Source organism: Eleutherodactylus coqui, chromosome 4 (genome assembly GCF_035609145.1).
Source record: "Eleutherodactylus coqui strain aEleCoq1 chromosome 4, aEleCoq1.hap1, whole genome shotgun sequence".
In the NCBI taxonomy this organism is placed as follows: Eukaryota; Metazoa; Chordata; class Amphibia; order Anura; family Eleutherodactylidae; genus Eleutherodactylus; species Eleutherodactylus coqui.
Window position 1 is genome coordinate 52,840,225 of NC_089840.1, and position 20,114 is coordinate 52,860,338.

A 20,114-nucleotide genomic window follows, 5' to 3' on the forward strand; every position below is an offset into this window, starting at 1 on the left:
TTCTATTTCTTGTAGAGTTGTGAACTTTTTCCTTTCATACTTCTGATCCCTTACATAGACCAGCATCACCTCCCAAGTGTTCCTAAACCTACTAATAAGGGGATATAATCAGCACCGTGTAGGATGTAGGTTTAGAACAAAGGATGCGATGATCACCTAGAGTAGTGGTTTCCAACCTGTTGCTCTCCAACTGTGATTAGACTACAACTCCCAGCATTTTTTGACAGCCACAGATTTTTAGGGCATTTTGGCAGTTGCAGTTTTCAGCAGCTGGAAAGCTATGGATTATATAGACCATTATTGTAGAATGTCAGCTCTGTGGCCCAAATTGAATATTTTACCCCTGTTATATACTTCTCTTCACCAGCTGTCCTTCTGTCTTCTAGTTCCATTATCAGACCCCATCCTAGAGGCCTCGTGTCTCCAAAATGGCAGCCTCAACATCTCTTGCTCTGTGGAGAACGGAACGGACCCCATCTTCTCTCTGAATGTGAATGGGACATTATTTTCGGCAAATGTCAAAAAGGGAGCGAAAAGGGTTAATCATGTCACAGTGCCATCACCTGATCCTTGGGATGTTCATTGCTATGTAAATAGCAGTCTTGGGGAGAAGAATGCAAAGACGACAAACATCAGTTGTCCAGGTGAGTGGCAACATGCTCTATCACAGCCCAGCAACCTGCCTACATTATACGTAGGGGTCTGACGTCCTCCAATCCTCAGACCCGGGGTCCTGTCTTCTCATAATGCACTGATCAACTAATAGGAACTTTGATCATATAAACTAAAATCAACTTTGATCTGATCAGAATTCATCTTAGATGATCATCGAGGAGGAGCCAGGAGCTGGAGACTGAGCCATCCGAGAGTCTGCCTGACCGATTTACTAGAAAATGGTATTCCCTTGGAATATCTCTGTCTGATAGTCCTACTTCGGGTATCTATCCTCAGCTTCCAGGACTCATATTTTCTCTGTCCACTCACTTCAGCTCTGCAGTCTGTATCTTGCCCTCTAACCTGCACTTTCAGCCAGGATTGGATACCAGATCACCGTTTATGGCCCTTTCGTTGACCGTGATGTCATCACAGGGGACTGCCTGTTTCACTCATTTCATTATTTACGCCAGCCCCCTTCTCTCTATCTGTGCAAAGGAAGGGTCAGCTTAGTTATTGAAATGAGGTGAACAGCCAGCCCCCTCCGAGAGGGGCGGAGCTTCTGACCTGCGAATTAATGTTTGCTCAAATGTTCGCAAGTGTGAATAAATATTCACTGGATGCATGAAGATTCTCTAATGTCCTCACATCACCTTTTTACTCTGGATAATCACAATTTCAGATTCTAGATTACTGGAATCTACTGGGATAATTTTTTATATAGTATGTGGTGAGCTTTTTCTTTTTTCCTTTCTGCTGAACCCCTTACATAGACAAACGTCACTTCTTGTGTCTTCCTAAACCCTACTGATAATGGTCTATAAATCAGCCTAGTGTAGGATGACGTTTAGAACATGTGGTTGAAGGATCAACTAGAGCGGTGGTCTCCAACCTGTGGTTTTTCAGCTGGGGTCCACATTGAATATGTTACCCCTTGTATATGCTGCTCTTCACCAGCTGACTTTCTGTCTTCTAGTTCCACTATCAGACCCCGTCCTGAACGTCTCTTGTCACAATGACAGTGCCCTTGAGATCTCTTGCTCTGTGGAGAATGGAACGGATCCCATCTTCTCTCTATCTGTGAATGGGGAACTAATTTTGAAAAAAATCACAGCGAAAACTAAAAGGGTTAATGTCACATGGCCTATATCTGAATCTTGGGATGTTCATTGTTCTGTGACCAACAATCTTGGGGAGAAGAATACCAACGACTCATACAAGACCTGTGTAGGTGAGTGGTAACACGTACTATCAATGACCGATGTGACTCGGTGACGGCAAACAAGGACTATAAGCAAAAACTTTCCTTTCCTCCAACACCATGTAACATTTAGGTTGGTCAAAGTCTTTCATAAGCTGAAACTTTGCATGGTGTTGCCCATTTTGCCTCAGTGAGCTATTGCCGACTTTCTTCGGACATATGTACAATAGTAGAAGTGAGTTGGACCCAGCCTAACTGGTGATGAGCACCAGACAGAGTTACAACAGGGTACTGCCGTAACAGTATGTATTTATACTCTATCAATGAGGCGTTTCAGGTAAACCTATAAAGGGGTTTTCCAGGCAGCACTTGCCACCACAGATATGGTATCATTGTATCCATAACAGCCTGTACAATAAATTAAACACACATATGTCCTGCAGGGCAAAAACTGAAAAAAATAAACTGAGCCAAAATGCTTATTTTGTTAATTTTTAGAGATGAGCGAACGTACTCGTTTCGAGTAATTACTCAATCAAGCATCGCTATTTTCGAGTACCTGGCTACTCGGGTGCAAAGATTCGGGGGGGGCGCCGGGGAGCAGGGGATGGCATGGTGGAGCAGGGGGTAGCAGTGGGGAACAGGGGGGAGCTCTCTCTCTCTAACTCTCCCCCCCAGTCCCCTCTGCAACCCCCCCCCCTCACCCACGGCGCCCCCCGAATCTTTTCACCCGAGTAGAGAAGTACTCGAAAATTGCGGTGCTCGAGTGAAAAGGGGGCGTGGCCGAGTAGGTTCGCTCATCTCTATTAATTTTGTTTCCCATAAAAATGCAACAAAAGTGATCAAATAAGCTGTATGTATCCTAATATGGTACCAATAAAAACTACCATTCGTCACGCAAAAATCAAGCCCTCACAAAGCTCTGTCGTGGTACTTCAATGCAGCAATGCAAAGAAAATTATCATTTCCCAAAGAATTGTTATTGTGCGAAAGTGGAAATACTTTAAAAATAGAATTTTGGTATCATTGTAATCGTACCGATCCGCGAAGTATTTTTACTGTACTGTCATTTATACTGTATGGTTAATGCTGTAAAAAAAACAATGCCAGAATTGATGTATTTTTTATCCCTGCCCTCCAAAAAAATTAATAAAAGCTTTACAATACATTCTATGTGCTTAAATCTGTTACCGATAAATACTGCAGTCCGTCACACAAATACAAGCCCTCACATGGCCAATGCTGATGGGGAAAAAAAGTTATGACTTTTGAAAAGTAAAGATGAAAATCCCCGAAGATCATCATTTCCTTAGGTCCAAAATAGGCCTTGTCCTTAAGGGCTTAGTCACACAGGCGTTTATTGCCGCGATTTGCGCATGCGCATGCGTCCGGCGATTTTTTAAAACCATTGCCTTGCAATAGTATCAGACACATGAGCGCTTTTTATGCGGTCATCCGATAAATTAGAGAACAGAAATCGCAGATCGCACCTATCTGCGATCTGCGATTCCTGTTCTCTTCTCTATATGCGCTCAACGGGGCCGGCGGCAGCAGCGCCGACCCCATTGAGAACATACAGAAGACAAATCATTCTTCTCTGCCACAGCTGTAACAGCTGTGGCAGAGAAGAACAATGTTTGCCCATTGAATTCAATGGAGCGGCAATACAGCCGACTCCACTGAAAGCAATGGGCTGCCGGCGTGCGCGGGATGAATTGTCGGGAAGGGGTTAAATATATAACCCCCTTCCCTGCAATGCATCCTTAAATGTGAAAAAATAAAAAAAAGGATGTACTCACCTTGCTCCCAGCAGCTGGAGATCCCCGCGGCCGGCCTGCAGTGGGTGTGAAGGGGTGTGACTCAGACTGGCCCCTGATTGGCTCAGCCTGAGCCAATCAGAGGCAGATCTCAGTCACACCCATTCATGAATTCATGAATGGGTGTGACTGAGACTTGCTTCTGATTGGCTCAGCGCTGAGCCAATCAGGGGCAAGCCTGAGTCACACCCCCTTCACACCCACTGCAGGCCGGCCGCCGGGATCTCCAGCTGCCGGGAGCAGGTGAGTACATCCTTTTTTTTTATTTTTTCACATTTAAGGATGCATTGCAGGGAAGGGGTTACATATTTAACCCCTTCCCGACAATTCATCCCACACTCGCCCGCAGCGCTTGCATTCAATGGAGCCGCTGTATTGCCGGCTCCATTGAATGCAATGCGCTGGACAGCTCCGGCCCGTTTCTAATGAAACGCGGCTAGGAGCAGATTTTCGGGCGATTTTTGGGCCGATTTTTCGGCGCCGGTCACGCGATTTGCGCATGCGCATCCGTCATGCGATGCGCAAATCGCGTGAAAAAACGCTCGTGTGACTAAGGCCTTAGGACGCTTTCACACAGGTGACAAAATTGTGCAATTTTCTCGCAATGCGACACCGCTACAAATTGCATGTATGTGAAACCTATACTTTCCAATGGGTTCCTTCACATTAGCGATGTTTTGTAGGCTGCTACATTGCGAGATTAAAAAAATTACAGTTTGTTGTGCGATTTGCGCTTTTTTGTAGCCCATGTTTTCCTAAGAAGCCTTCTTTTGTGTTGCATCGCACGGAAATGCGGTTTTCGTGCAGTGTGATACAACTTTTACAGTAGGAAATCCTACTGCTTCCTCCAAAATTACCCCTAGCTACATAAAAGAAATAAAAACAAAACAATACATCACCTAACAGGCGCTGTCTAGCTCTGCCGCACGTTTCCTCTACAGCTCTGGCACACTTTTTTGTTGTCTTCAGCCTGTGCTTCCTGGTCAGGGGTTCAAAACCCCGCCCCCAGGAAGTGCTGGCTCTAATTGGTTCTCAAGCTCAGCCAATCACTACAGCGCTCGATGAACCAATCACAGCTATCGCATTGAATGGATAGATGATAGGTGCTAAAAGTATATTGTGGAACAACCCTTTTAAGAAACTGAGAATATAAGGAGCTGTACTTTACCCTGCGAGGGCAGTTGAGCTGGAAGTCTGTTGCAAGTCATGAAGTGAACTGACCAGCAAGCCGAGACAGCGTTACAGAGATTTCAAAGTCTGTGTTGCTGACTGTCTCATAACCTTTGTCTCTTAACTCTTGCAAGACCCCCACAAAGTAGTATTTGTTTTGTGTGGCGTTATTTATCCCTTGTGATTTTTGGGTGATATGAAAGCCTCACATAATCCTTATCTTCCTAAAATTCTCTTCACCCTCTAGATATCCAGAATGAGAAGAGTATTTCATGGGGTCACCTCCTCGTCCACAGTCTGGTGTGGGTCCTGTACTCTATACTCTTGCTCTATATAGTCCGTGATCTCAGGATGATAAAGAAAAGCTCATAAAGAGGACAGAAAAGAAAGGTGCCTGATGTAAAGGAGGAGTCAGCTTACACCAGTGCAAATCCTTCACAACTACTGATGGAAATGCAGGAACATATCAACTTTAAGACATTGTCTCTGTTAAATAGAGTATTTATGTGAGATCATCGTAGGACCACTTTACTTCCATTCCGGGGGCCCGCTAACACTGTTTTTGGGACCTAATGCTTCTAATAAACAGATTAATTCCTCAGATAAGAAAACAGCCATACATGTACTATATTGTTTTCATAACTTCGATTGACAGAAAATGTGTGATGAAGCTCGCTCAGCTGTTTCTTTAAGTCTCAACCATCCCAGCCATTACATTCAGCTGGTCTGGGAGCAGTGGGGAGCAGAACTAGAGATAAGTGCAGGAACCAGAGGTGGGATCGGCAGGCCTCCCTATAAAAGTTAAACATTGGAGCTACTGGTGCCATTGGTGAAGGCTCATCCCGCTCCTCCTCAGTTGAAGCATATGGTCGTCAGTAGGGATGCACCACACTTGTTGCCCAGGGTCCATGCTCTCACTCTATTCTCATGTAATGTACAACTTTCCCCATGAAAAGATTGTGCAATAAATCAGGCAGGTCAGGATGTTTAATGGACCGCCTACTGACCAGGACCTCTTCCCTGGTGTCAAACTGTCTGAACCCAAATTCCCTCCTCAAACTAAAGTGGGTAACAGTTTCCTGTACTTTTATCTTTAGTTCTTTGTTGATGGCTACTAGAGATGAGCGAACGTGCTCGGCCATGCCCCTTTTTCGCCCGAATACCGCGATTTCCGAGTACTTCCGTACTCGGGCGAAAAAATTCGGGGGGCGCCGTGGCGGCACGGGGGGTAGCAGTGGGGAGTGGGGGGGAGAGGGAGAGAGAGAGGGCTCCCCCCTGTTCCCCGCTGCTACCCCCCGCACCGCCACGCCTCTCCCCACCCCCCGGCGCCCCCCGAATCTTTTCACCCGAGTACTGAAGTACTCGAAAATGGCGGTACTCGGGTGCGTAAGTACTCGCAACGAGTACGTTCGCTCATCTCTAATGGCTACCTCTTGTTAAGTTACAGTGCCCTTCTCTTGCATCACTTTCTCAGCTATCCTAAGTCATGAAGATCTGACACAAGTTCTGGTGCAGGAAGGTCCAGCAGCTGTGCTCTCTGTAGGGGTAGAGGTGGTATTAGCCTCTGCGGAAAGCCTGTGGTGGAGCTGTTTCAGCTGAAACAGCAGACTCTATTGTACCTCCTGGGTTGGCAATGCGAGATGTCTGAGGTGCAGCAGTGGAGGCCGGGAAGGTTCAGGAACGGGCATCACATACATCTGTAATCTCAGCTACATAGGCCAGACCACATTCCATGGCAGGTTGGCACCAGTACTCCAGTCAGCGCAGTGAGCACAGGGTCCTCCAGATATTTTAGCATTTCCGGCTTATCCCTGAAGAACCACTCTGGCTTGACTGGTAGATAACCCAAGGGTCTACCAGCGATGTGGCGCCTCCAAGACATGGCTGTGTAGGCGCAACAGCAGGTACGTCCTCCTTGCCTTCTCTGTGATGACTTGCACACTTCCTGTGGGGCTTCAACATCAAGAGGCTTAAGACAAGCCTCTAAGAGAAGTCTCACCCCTCTTTGTAGATAGTAAGTCTTGTGAGAGCCTGATCCTTCACCCTCAATTTGCAAAGTTGTGGCACAAACAAATGGAAAAAAGCACTACTTCCGGTTTGGCGGCCATCTCCTGCCAGCACACTTCCCGTCTGGTGGACGTTTTGTGTATACATGTGTATAGAAGAACCACTTCTACTAGCAACAACTCTTTACATATTGTGCTTAAAAAAGGAGGCAGGCATGTTGTAAAGACCTCAGAAACGCGTTGCACTGACTGTACCATTTGTATGCTATCCTATTGCACTACCAAGAATGGAATAAAGATTGAATAAGAAAGACACTAGTACCATTGTTTATTTGATTGTGAAAGGCCACCCAGAGTGTGCTTTTTTTAGTTACGTTAGTCCCCATCATTACAGATTTTGTGAAATTGACTCTGTAATAGGATAATAAGCCAATAGAGATGAGCGAACGTACTCGTCCGAGCTTGATGCTCGGGCGAATATTAGGGTGTTCGGGATGCTCATTACTCTTAACGAGCACCACGCGGTGTTCGGGTTACTTTCACTTTCATCTCTGAGACGTTAGCGCGCTTTTCTGGCCAATTGAAAGACAGGGAAGGCATTACAACTTCCTCCTGTGTTTTTCCAGCCCTATACCACCCCCCTGCTGTGAGTGGCTGGCGAAATCAGGTGTCACCCGAGTATAACAATCGGCCCCTCCCGCGGCTCACCTCAGATGCGTTGTGAGTTAGCTGAGGGAAAGTGCTGTTGTGTTGGAGTTGCTGTAGGGAGAGTGTTTGGAGTGAGTGTAGGCTTCAAGAACCCCAACGGTCCTTCTTAGGGCCACATCTATCCGTGTGGAGGCTGCTGTTAGCAGTGTTGCTTTTTATTTTTTTTTTCAAAATCGGCTGTGCAGAGCATTGCGCCCTGCATTAATACTAGAGGGACAGAAGTGGTGGTTAGGCAGGGAGAGTGTTAGGAGTGAGTGTAGGCTTCAAGAACCCCAACAGTCCTTTCTAGGGCCACATTTAACCGTGTGCAGTACTGTGCAGGCTGCTGTTAGCAGTGTTGCATTTTTTTTTTTTTTCAAAATCGGCTGTGCAGAGCATTGCACCCTGCATTAATACTACAGGCACAGAATTGTGTAGGCAGGGCCAGAAGACATATCTTATCTGATTGAATATAGTCAGTGGGCCTTCCCTTTAAAAAAAAAAGGGAAAAATTTCTATTTGGTCTGCCTCGGACAGTCCTCAGCGTTCTGGGTACGTGTGCGGTGGGTGGAGAACGTAAAGAAATCATACGCAGCCAGCTACGTTTAACAGCAGGCTTGCGCCAATTTATTTCCTGCCTGGGAAAGATCACTGCTCTGCTGCACTTCATATAACACTGCAGTTCTGTGGAACACATTTCTTATCTGATTGAATATAGTCAGTGGGCCTTCCCTTTAAAAAAAAAAGGGAAAAATTTCTATTTGGCCTGCCTCGGACAGTCCTCAGCGTTCTGGGTACGTGTGCGGTGGGTGGAGAACGTAAATAAATCATACGCAGCCAGCTACGTTTAACAGCAGGCTTGCGCCAATTTATTTCCTGCCTGGGAAAAATCACTGCTCTGCTGCACTTCATATAACACTGCAGTTCTGTGGAACACATTTCTTATCTGATTGAATATAGTCAGTGGGCCTTCCCTTTAAAAAAAAAGGGAAAAATTTCTATTTGGCCTGCCTCGGACAGTCCACAGCGTTCTGGCTACGTGTGCGGTGGGTGGAGAACGTAAATAAATCATACGCAGCCAGCTACGTTTAACAGCAGGCTTGCGCCAATTTATTTCCTGCCTGGGAAAAATCACTGCTCTGCTGCACTTCATATAACACTGCAGTTCTGTGGAACACATTTCTTATCTGATTGAATATAGTCAGTGGGCCTTCCCTTTAAAAAAAAAAGGGAAAAATTTCTATTTGGCCTGCCTCGGACAGTCCTCAGCGTTCTGGCTACGTGTGCGGTGGGTGGAGAACGTAAATAAATCATACGCAGCCAGCTACGTTTAACAGCAGGCTTGCGCCAATTTATTTCCTGCCTGGGAAAAATCACTGCTCTGCTGCACTTCATATAACACTGCAGTTCTGTGGAACACATTTCTTATCTGATTGAATATAGTCAGTGGGCCTTCCCTTTAAAAAAAAAAGGGAAAAATTTCTATTTGGCCTGCCTCGGACAGTCCTCAGCGTTCTGGGTACGTGTGCGGTGGGTGGAGAACGTAAATAAATCATACGCAGCCAGCTACGTTTAACAGCAGGCTTGCACCAATTTATTTCCTTCCTGGGAAAAATCACTGCTCTGCTGCACTTCATATAACACTGCAGTTCTGTGGAACACATTTCTTATCTGATTGAATAATGTCAGTGGGCCTTCCCTTTAAAAAAAAAAAAGGGAAAAATTTCTATTTGGCCTGCAGGCTTGCGCCAATTTATTTCCTGGCTGGGAAATCACTGGTAATACAGCATGCTGAGGGGTAGGGGTAGGCCTAGAGGGCGTGGACGCGGCCGAGGATGCGTAGGCCCAAGTGAGGGTGTGGGCACAGGCCGAGCTCCTGATACAGGTGTATCGCAGCCGACTGCTGCACGATTAGGAGAGAGGCACGTTTCTGGCGTCCCCACATTCATCGCCCAATTAATGGGTCCACGCGGGAGACATTTATTAGAAAATGAGCAGTGTGAGCAGTTCCTGTCGTGGATGGCAGAAAGTGCTTCGAGCAAGCTATCATCCACCCACAGTTCGGCGCCGTCCAGTGCTGCAAATCCGAATCCTCTGGCTGCTGCTCCTCCTTCTTCCCAGCCTCCTCACTCCACTACAATGACACATGCTCAGGAGCGGGAAGACTCCCAGGAACTGTTCTCGGGCCCCTGCTCAGATTGGGCAGCAGTGGTTCCTCTCCCACCAGAGGAGTTTATCGTCACTGATGCCCAACCATTGGAAAGTTCCCGGGGTCCGGGGGATGAGGCTGGGGACTTCCGTCAACTGTCTCAAGACCTTTCAGTGGGTGAGGAGGACGATGACGATGAGACACAGTTGTCTTGCAGTGAGGTAGTAGTAAGGGCAGTAAGTCCGAGGGAGGAGCGCACAGAGGATTCGGAGGAAGAGCAGCAGGACGATGAGCTGACTGACCCCACCTGGTGTGCAACACCTACTCAAGACAGGTCTTCAGAGGGGGATGCAAGGGCAGCAGCAGGGCAGGTTGCAAGAGGCAGTGCGGTGTCCAGGGGTAGAGGCAGGGCCAGACCGAATAATCCACCAACTGTTTCCCAAAGCGCACTCTCGCGCCATGCCACCCTGCAGAGGCCGAGGTGCTCTAAGGTCTGGCAGTTTTTCACAGAGACGCCTGACGACCGACGAACAGTGGTGTGCAACCTTTGTCGCGCCAAGATCAGCCGGGGAGCCACCACCAACAGCCTCACCACCACCAGCATGCGCAGACATATGATGGCCAAGCACCCCACAAGGTGGGACGAAGGCCGTTCACCGCCTCCGGTTTGCACCGCAGCCTCTCCCCCTGTGCCCCAACCTGCCACTGAGATACAACCTCCCTCTCAGGACACAGGCACAACCGTCTCATGGCCTGCACCCACACCCTCACCTCCGCCGTCCTCGTCCCCATCCACCAATGTCTCGCACCGCACAGTCCAGCCGTCGCTAGCGCAAGTGTTGGAGCGCAAGCGCAAGTAAGCCGCCACGCACCCGCACGCTCAATCGTTAACCGTCCACATAGCCAAATTTATCAGCCTTGAGATGCTGCCGTATAGGGTGGTGGAAACGGAGTCCTTCAAAGCTATGATGGCGGCGGCGGCCCCGCGCTACTCAGTTCCCAGTCTCCGCTACTTTTCCCGATGTGCCGTCCCAGCCCTGCACGACCACGTCTCCCGCAACATTGTACGCGCCCTCACCAATGCGGTTAGTGGCAAGGTCCACTTAACAACGGACACGTGGACAAGCACAGGCGGGCAGGGCCACTATATCTCCCTGACAGCACATTGGGTGAATTTAGTGGAGGCTGGGACCGAGTCAGAGCCTGGGACCGCTCACGTCCTACCCACCCCCAGAATTGCGGGCCCCAGCTCGGTGCTGGTATCTGCGGCGGTGTATGCTTCCTCCACTAAAGCACCCTCCTCCTCCTCCTCCGCAACCTCTGTCTCGCAATCAAGATATGTCAGCAGCAGCACGTCGCCAGCAGTCGGTGTCGCGCGGCGTGGCAGCATAGCGGTGGGCAAGCGTCAGCAGGCCGTGCTGAAACTACTCAGCTTAGGAGATAAGAGGCACACGGCCCACGAACTGCTGCAGGGTCTGACAGAGCAGACCGACCGCTGGCTTGCGCCGCTGAGCCTCCAACCGGGCATGGTCGTGTGTGACAACGGACGTAACCTGGTGGCGGCTCTGCAGCTCGGCAGCCTCACGCACGTGCCATGCCTGGCCCACGTCTTTAATTTGGTGGTTCAGTGCTTTCTGAAAAGCTACCCACGCTTGTCAGACCTGCTCGTAAAGGTGCGCCGGCTCTGCGCACATTTCCGCAAGTCCCACACGGACGCTGCCACCCTGCGGACCCTGCAACAGCGGTTTAATCTGCCAGTGCACCGACTGCTGTGCGACGTGCCCACACGGTGGAACTCTACGCTCCACATGTTGGCCAGGCTCTATGAGCAGCGTAGAGCTATAGTGGAATACCAACTCCAACATGGGCGGCGCAGTGGGAGTCAGCCTCCTCAATTCTTTTCAGAAGAGTGGGCCTGGTTGGCAGACATCTGCCAGGTCCTTGGAAACTTTGAGCAGTCTACCCAGGTGGTGAGCGGCGATGCTGCAATCATTAGCGTCACCATTCCTCTGCTATGCATCTTGAGCAGTTCCCTGCAAAGCATAAAGGCAGATGCTTTGCGCTCGGAAACGGAGGCGGGGTAAGACAGTATGTCGCTGGATAGTCAGAGCACCCTCCTGCCTATATCTCAGCGCGTTCAGGAGGAGGAGGAGGAGCATGAGGAGGATGAGGAGGAGGGGGAAGAGACAGCTTGGCCCACTGCTGACGGTACCCATGCTGCTTGCCTGTCATACTTTCAGCGTGTATGGCCGGAAGAGGAGGAGGAGGATCCTGAAAGTGATCTTCCTAGTGAAGACAGCCATGTGTTGCGTACAGGTACCCTGGCACACATGGCTGACTTCATGTTAGGATGCCTTTCTCGTGACCCTCGCGCTACACGCATTCTGGCCACTACGGATTACTGGGTGTACACACTGCTCGACCCACGGTATAAGGAGAACCTTTCCACTCTCATTCCCGAAGAGGAAAGGGGTTCGAGAGTGTTGCTATACCACAGGACGCTGGCGGACAAGCTGATGGTAAAATTCCCATCCGACAGCGCTAGTGGCAGAAGGCGCAGTTCCGAGGGCCAGGTAGCAGGGGAGGTGCGGAGATCGAGCAGCATGTACAGCACAGGCGGTGCAACAGTCTTTAAGGGCCTGGACAGCTTTATGGCTCCCCACCAAGACTGTGTCACCGCTCCCCAGTCAAGGCTGAGTCAGCGGGAGCACTGTAAAAGGATGGTGAGGGAGTACGTAGCCGATCGCACGACCGTCCTCCGTGACGCCTCTGCCACAACTACTGGGTGTCGAAGCTGGACACGTGGCCTGAACTAGCGCTGTATGCCCTGGAGGTGCTTGCTTGTCCTGCGGCTAGCGTCTTGTCGGAGAGGGTGTTTAGTGCGGCTGGGGGAATCATCACAGATAAGCGTACCCGCCTGTCAACCAACAGTGCCGACAGGCTAACACTCATCAAGATGAACAAAGCCTGGATTTCCCCAGACTTCTCTTCTCCACCAGCGGACAGCATACCTAAGCAATACGTATGCTGCACCCGCGGATGGAAGCATCGTTCTCTCTCACCATCCAAAACGGGGACATTTCTGCTTCATCAATCTGTGTATAATATTCCTCCTCCTCCTCCTGCTCCTCCTCCTGAAACCTCACGTAATCACGCAGAACGGGCAATTTTTCTTAGGGCCACAAGGCTCACTCATATAATTTTTCTAAACAATTTTTATACGTTTCAATGCTCTTAAAAGCGTTGAAACTTTAACTTGAACCAATTTTTCGTTAAACTGGGCATCCTCCAGGCCTAGTTACAACTTAAGCCACATTAACCAAAGCGATTAGTGGGTTTCACCTGCCATCTTGGTTGGGCATGGCCAATTATTTCTGAGGTACATTACTTCTGTTGGTACACCAATTTTTTGGGGCCCTCACCTACAGTGTAATCATAGTAATTTCTATGTTCTTCGCCTGCACTCATGGTACAGAAAGGTGTGTGGGGTTGGCCTACACTTTAGCTACATAAATGTAACTGTGGCCTTGTCTATACTGCAGCTACTGAAATGTGAAAGAGACTGTAATCTCCCTAAACTGCTGCAATGGGAATGTTACTGTGGCCTGCCTTGACTGCTACTACTACTGAAATGGAACTAAGATTGCGCTCCCACTATACTGCTGCTTCGGAATTGTTACTGGGGCCTGTCTAGGCTGCTACTATTACTGAAATGGAACTAAGACTGGGCTCCTCCTATACTGCTGCTTCGGAATTGTTACTGTGGCCTGCCTTGACTGCTACTACTACAGAAATGGAACTAAGACTGCGCTCCCACTACACTGCTGCTTCGGAATTGTTACTGGGGCCTGTCTAGGCTGCTACTATTACTGAAATGGAACTAAGACTGGGCTCCTCCTATACTGCTGCTTCGGAATTGTTACTGGGGCCTGTCTTGAGTGCTACTATTACTGAAATGAAAGTAATACTGTGCTCCCCCTATAATGCTGCTAGTGATATGTTAGTGGGGCCTGTCCCTAATGCTACCGCTGAAATGTTACTAATTATGGGCTCTGCCTATACCGCTGCTAATGGTATGTCTCTGGGGTGTGGAAACAGAGGCTTCCCAAAGACATGATGGCGGTGAGGCCATTTCCCACCAACGCGGTTACTGTTAAGGTGCATATAACCACGGACACGTGGAGAGGACACGTAGTGCCTCAAAAACATCCCCCGCCACGGCCCACTTAATCCTGCCCACATTCCGAAAACCAACAAAATAAAACCGCGTTACTAGGTCCACAGTCACCACCACATTACCACCAACGCGGTTACTGTTAAGGTGCACGTGGAGAGGACACATAGTGCCTCAAAAACATCCCCCTCCTCCTCCAACAATGAAAACATTCTTGGCAAATGCCTTTGCATTGGTTCGTCTGGTGGCAGTCCAAGAATTTCACCTTTACCGACACAACAAGAGAGCCCCCCCACCATTCCCCCGCCACGGCCCACTTAATCCTAGCCACATTCCAAAAACCAACTAAATAAAACCGCGCTACTAGGTCCGCAGTCACCACCACATTACCACCAACGCGGTTACTGTTAAGGTACATATTACCAGTCTGACTGGGGCATGCAGTGTGGGCCGAAGCCCACCTGCATTAAGCACGACCTTATTACCTCAGCTGTGTTGGGCAATGCAATGGGATATATTTATGTACCGCCGGTGGCTTCCTGGCACACACCCATGCTGTGGGTCCACAGGGAATTATAAATGCATCTGTTTCCACTTCTAAAGAACCCCAGTCTGACTGAGGCATGCAGTGTGGGCCAAAGCCCACCTGTATTAAGCACGACATTACTACTTCAGCTGTGTTGGGCAATGCAATGGGATATTTTTATGTACCGCCGGTGGCTTCCTGGCACCCACCCATGCTGTGGGTCCACAGGGAATTATAAATGCATCTGTTTCCACTTCTAAAGAACCCCAGTCTGACTGGGGCATGCAGTGTGGGCCGAAGCCCACCTGTATTAAGCACGACATTACTACCTCAGCTGTGTTGGGCAATGCAATGGGATATATTTATGTACCGCCGGTGGCTTCCTGGCACACACCCATGCTGTGGGTCCACAGGGAATTATAAATGCATCTGTTTCCACTTCTAAAGAACCCCAGTCTGACTGGGGCATGCAGTGTGGGCCAAAGCCCACCTGTATTAAGCACGACATTACTACCTCAGCTGTGTTGGGCAATGTAATGGGATATTTTTATGTACACCGGTGGCTTCCTGGCACCCACCCATGCTGTGGGTCCACAGGGAATTATAAATGCATCTGTTTCCACTTCTAAAGAACCCCAGTCAGACTGGGGCATGCAGTGTGGGCCGAAGCCCACCTGCATTAAGCACGACATTACTACCTCAGCTGTGTTGGGCAATGCAATGGGATATATTTATGTACCACCGGTGGGTTCCAGGGAGCCACCCATGCTGTAGGTGCACACGGAGTTTAACCTACATGTGTCCACTTGTAAAGAACCCCAGTCTGACTGGGGCATGCAGTGTGGGCCGAAGCCCACCTGTATTAAGCACGACATTACTACCTCAGCTGTGTTGGGCAATGCAATGGGATATTTTTATGTACCGCCGGTGGCTTCCTGGCACCCACCCATGCTGTGGGTCCACAGGGAATTATAAATGCATCTGTTTCCACTTCTAAAGAACCCCAGTCTGACTGGGGCATGCAGTGTGGGCCAAAGCCCACCTGTATTAAGCACGACATTACTACCTCAGCTGTGTTGGGCAATGCAATGGGATATTTTTATGTACTGCCAGTGGCTTCCTGGCACCCACCCATGCTGTGGGTCCACAGGGACTTCACAATAGGGAGTTGTACCTGCCTGTGTCTATGAATTAAAAAGCCCGGTCTGACTGGGGCATGCAGACACCTTGACAGAATGAATAGTGTGTGGCACATAAGTTCCCCATTGCTATGCCCACGTGTGCAGCTCCTGATGGCGGTGGCACAGGATTATATTTCTCATTGCTTCTGTACAGCATTGTGGGCTATCGCCCCGCCCCTTTTAAAGAGGGTCGCTGCCTAGCCGTGCCAACCCTCTGCAGTGTGTGCCTGCGGTTCCTCTGGCAGACGCACTTATAAATAGACATGAGTGTGCTGTGGCATGAGGGCAGCTGAAGGCTGCGCAGGGTCAGTTTGGTGTGCGCTGTGGACACTGCGTCGTGCAGGGGGGGCAGCATGTAACCCAGGAGGAGTGGCAGCAGAGTGTCATGCAGGCAGTGATTGTGCTTTGTTGGAGGTAGTGTGGTGCTTAGCTAAGGTATGCCATGCTAATGAGGGCTTTTCAGAAGTAAAAGTTGTTGGGGGGGGGGGGGCACTCTTGCCGGTATTGTGGCTTAATAGTGGGACCTGTGAACTTGAGATGCAGCCCAACATGTAGCCCCTCGCCTGCCCTATCCGTTGCTGTGTCGTTCCCATCACTTTCTTGAATTGCCCAGATTTTCATACATGAAAACCTTAGCGAGCATCGGCGAAATACAAAAATGCTCGGGTCGCCCATTGACTTCAATGGGGTTCGTTACTCGCAACGAACCCTCGAGCATCGCGAAAATTTCGTCCCGAGTAACGAGCACCCGAGCATTTTGGTGCTCGCTCATCTCTATAAGCCAATTTTTTCTAGTATATTAGTGATGGCTTCTAGTGAGGTCTCTAGGTTAGTGGGTGTTAGGATAACCTTGTCTGCAAAAAGGTTTATTTTGTGTAAAGTTGGACCCTCCTCAATACCTCCGATATTTGGGTTGTTTCTAATGTCTTCTGCAAGTGATTCCATAACTAAATGAAAAGATCAAAGGTGACGGGACATCCTTGTCTTGTGCCATTGGATATGGTACATTGTTTGGATGGGAGTCCATTGATCCGCACAATAGCTGACAGAGAAGAGTATAGGATAGGACCCTCGAACCTGAATCTCTGCAATGTTTGAAACACATATCCACAGTGGACCCTGTCTAAAGCCTCCGCAGCTAAGGATCATTGCAGAGAAATAGGGTGAAAATTGTTCACTGTTTACTTGGTTTAGTGGCGACTATTATTATGGCTTTTCAATTTTCTTCTGGGAACATGACTTTAGTCATTGCCAAGTTGAAAAAGTCGCAAATATATGGGAGTGGGATAGTGCAGAAATATTTTATGTACTTGTTGGAAAGTCCATCCGAACCCGGGGTCTTCCTTAGTTTTAACGTCTGGATGTCAGAAGTTATTTCTTGTTCGGGCATTGGCTTGTTAAGTGACTGTAGTTGCTTTTGTGATAAACTATGGAGATTTAACCCTTGGAGAAAGTCACAAATCAATGTTTATTGGGGTTGTGGGGTGGAAGTGTTGAGCTTTAAGTTGTGGAGGTTGTGGTAATAATGGCTAAATTCATCTACTAAGGTTTGTGAATAGAGATGAGCGAACGCGTTCGTCCGAGCTTGATATTCGTGCGAATATTAGGGTGTTCGGGATGTTCGTTATTCGTAACGAACACCATGCGGTGTTCTGGTTACTTTCACTTCCTTCCCTGAGACGTTAGCGCGCTTTTCTGGCCAATTGAAAGACAGGGAAGGCATTACAACTTCCCCCTGCAACGTTTAAGCCCTATACCACCCCCCTGCTGTGAGTGGCTGGCGAGATCAGGTGTTCGCCTAATATAAAAGTCGGCCCCTCCCGCGGCTCGCCTCAGATGCGGTGTGAGTTAGATGAGGGACAGTGCTGTTTATACCGGAGCTGCTGTAGGGAAAGAATTGGTAGTTAGTGTAGGCTTCAAGACCCCCCAAAGGTCCTTATTAGGGCCACTGATAGCTGTGTGTTGGCTGCTGTTAGCAGTGGGATTTTTTTTTTTCTCAAAATCGCCTCTGCAGACCGTTGCACCTGGCATTAGGGACAGAAGTGCTGCATAGGCAGGGAGAGTGTTAGGAGTGAGTGTAGCCTTCAAGAACCTCAACGGTCCTTTCTAGGGCCATATTTATCCGTGTGCAGTACTGTCCAGGCTGCTGTTGGCTGTGCTGCATTTTTTTTGGGCTTCTCAAAATCGCCTCTGCAGAGCATTCCACCCTCCATTGATACTGCAGGGAAAGAATTGTATAGGCAGGGCCACAACACAGTTATTATTCATAGAATATACGCAGTGCTGCCTGTTGGTGGGAAAAAACTGAAAACAAATCTATTTGTCCAGCCTCTGTCCGTCCTAACGCCTGTGGACACGTGTGAGCTGCGTGAAAAACATTGCTAAATCATACGCACCCAGCTACGCTTTACTGCTGGCTTCGCCATTTGCTTTCCTTAATTGGGAAAAAAATACCTGCTCTGCCAGAGTTATAATAACTCTGCTACCCTCACGTTCTGTGACACATAAGCAGGGACACAGCACAGTTATTAAACTTCTCATGTTCATTGAATATACGCAGTGCTGCCTGTTGGTGGGAAAAAACTGAAAACAAATCTATTTGTCCAGCCTCTGTCCGTCCTTACGCCTGTGGAGACGTGTGAGCTGCGTGAAAAACATTGCTAAATCATACGCACCCAGCTACGCTTTACTGCTGGCTTCGCCATTTGCTTTCCTTAATTGGGAAAAAAAATACCTGCTCTGCCAGAGTTATAATAACTCTGCTACCCTCACGTTCTGTGACACATTAGCAGGGACACAGCACAGTTATTAAACTTCTCATGTTCATTGAATATACGCAGTGCTGCCTTTTGGTGGAAAAAAACTGAAAACAAATCTATTTGTCCAGCCTGTGTCCGTCCTAACGCCTGTGGACACGTGTGAGCTGCGTGAAAAACATTGCTAAATCATACGCACCCAGCTACGCTTTACTGCTGGCTTCGCCATTTGCTTTCCTTAATTGGGAAAAAAATACCTGCTCTGCCAGAGTTATAATAACTCTGCTACCCTCACGTTCTGTGACACATAAGCAGGGACACAGCACAGTTATTAAACTTCTCATGTTCATTGAATATACGCAGTGCTGCCTGTTGGTGGGAAAAAACTGAAAACAAATCTATTTGTCCAGCCTCTGTCCGTCCTTACGCCTGTGGAGACGTGTGAGCTGCGTGAAAAACATTGCTAAATCATACGCACCCAGCTACGCTTTACTGCTGGCTTCGCCATTTGCTTTCCTTAATTGGGAAAAAAAATACCTGCTCTGCCAGAGTTATAATAACTCTGCTACCCTCACGTTCTGTGACACATTAGCAGGGACACAGCACAGTTATTAAACTTCTCATGTTCATTGAATATACGCAGTGCTGCCTGTTGGTGGGAAAAAACTGAAAACAAATCTATTTGTCCAGCCTCTGTCCGTCCTTACGCCTGTGGAGACGTGTGAGCTGCGTGAAAAACATTGCTAAATCATACGCACCCAGCTACGCTTTACTGCTGGCTTCGCCATTTGCTGTCCTTAATTGGGAAAAAAAATACCTGCTCTGCCAGAGTTATAATAACTCTGCTACCCTCACGTTCTGTGACACATAAGCAGGGACACAGCACAGTTATTAAACTTCTCATGTTCATTGAATATACGCAGTGCTGCCTGTTGGTGGGAAAAAACTGAAAACAAATCTATTTGTCCAGCCTCTGTCCGTCCTTACGCCTGTGGAGACGTGTGAGCTGCGTGAAGAACAGTGCTAAATCATACGCACCCAGCTACGCTTTACTGCTGGCTTCGCCATTTGCTTTCCTTAATTGGGAAAAAAAATACCTGCTCTGCCAGAGTTATAATAACTCTGCTACCCTCACGTTCTGTGACACATAAGCAGGGACACAGCACAGTTATTAAACTTCTCATGTTCATTGAATATACGCAGTGCTGCCTGTTGGTGGGAAAAAACTGAAAACAAATCTATTTGTCCAGCCTCTGTCCGTCCTTACGCCTGTGGAGACGTGTGAGCTGCGTGAAAAACATTGCTAAATCATACGCACCCAGCTACGCTTTACTGCTGGCTTCGCCATTTGCTGTCCTTAATTGGGAAAAAAAATACCTGCTCTGCCAGAGTTATAATAACTCTGCTACCCTCACGTTCTGTGACACATAAGCAGGGACACAGCACAGTTATTAAACTTCTCATGTTCATTGAATATACGCAGTGCTGCCTGTTGGTGGGAAAAAACTGAAAACAAATCTATTTGTCCAGCCTCTGTCCGTCCTTACGCCTGTGGAGACGTGTGAGCTGCGTGAAGAACAGTGCTAAATCATACGCACCCAGCTACGCTTTACTGCTGGCTTCGCCATTTGCTTTCCTTAATTGGGAAAAAAAATACCTGCTCTCCAAGAGTTATAATAACTCTGCTACCCTCACGTTCTGTGACACATAAGCAGGGACACAGCACAGTTATTAAACTTAGATAATTCATTCACTAGAGGCAGTGGGGCCTTTCGTTTTCCAAAAAGGGCAAA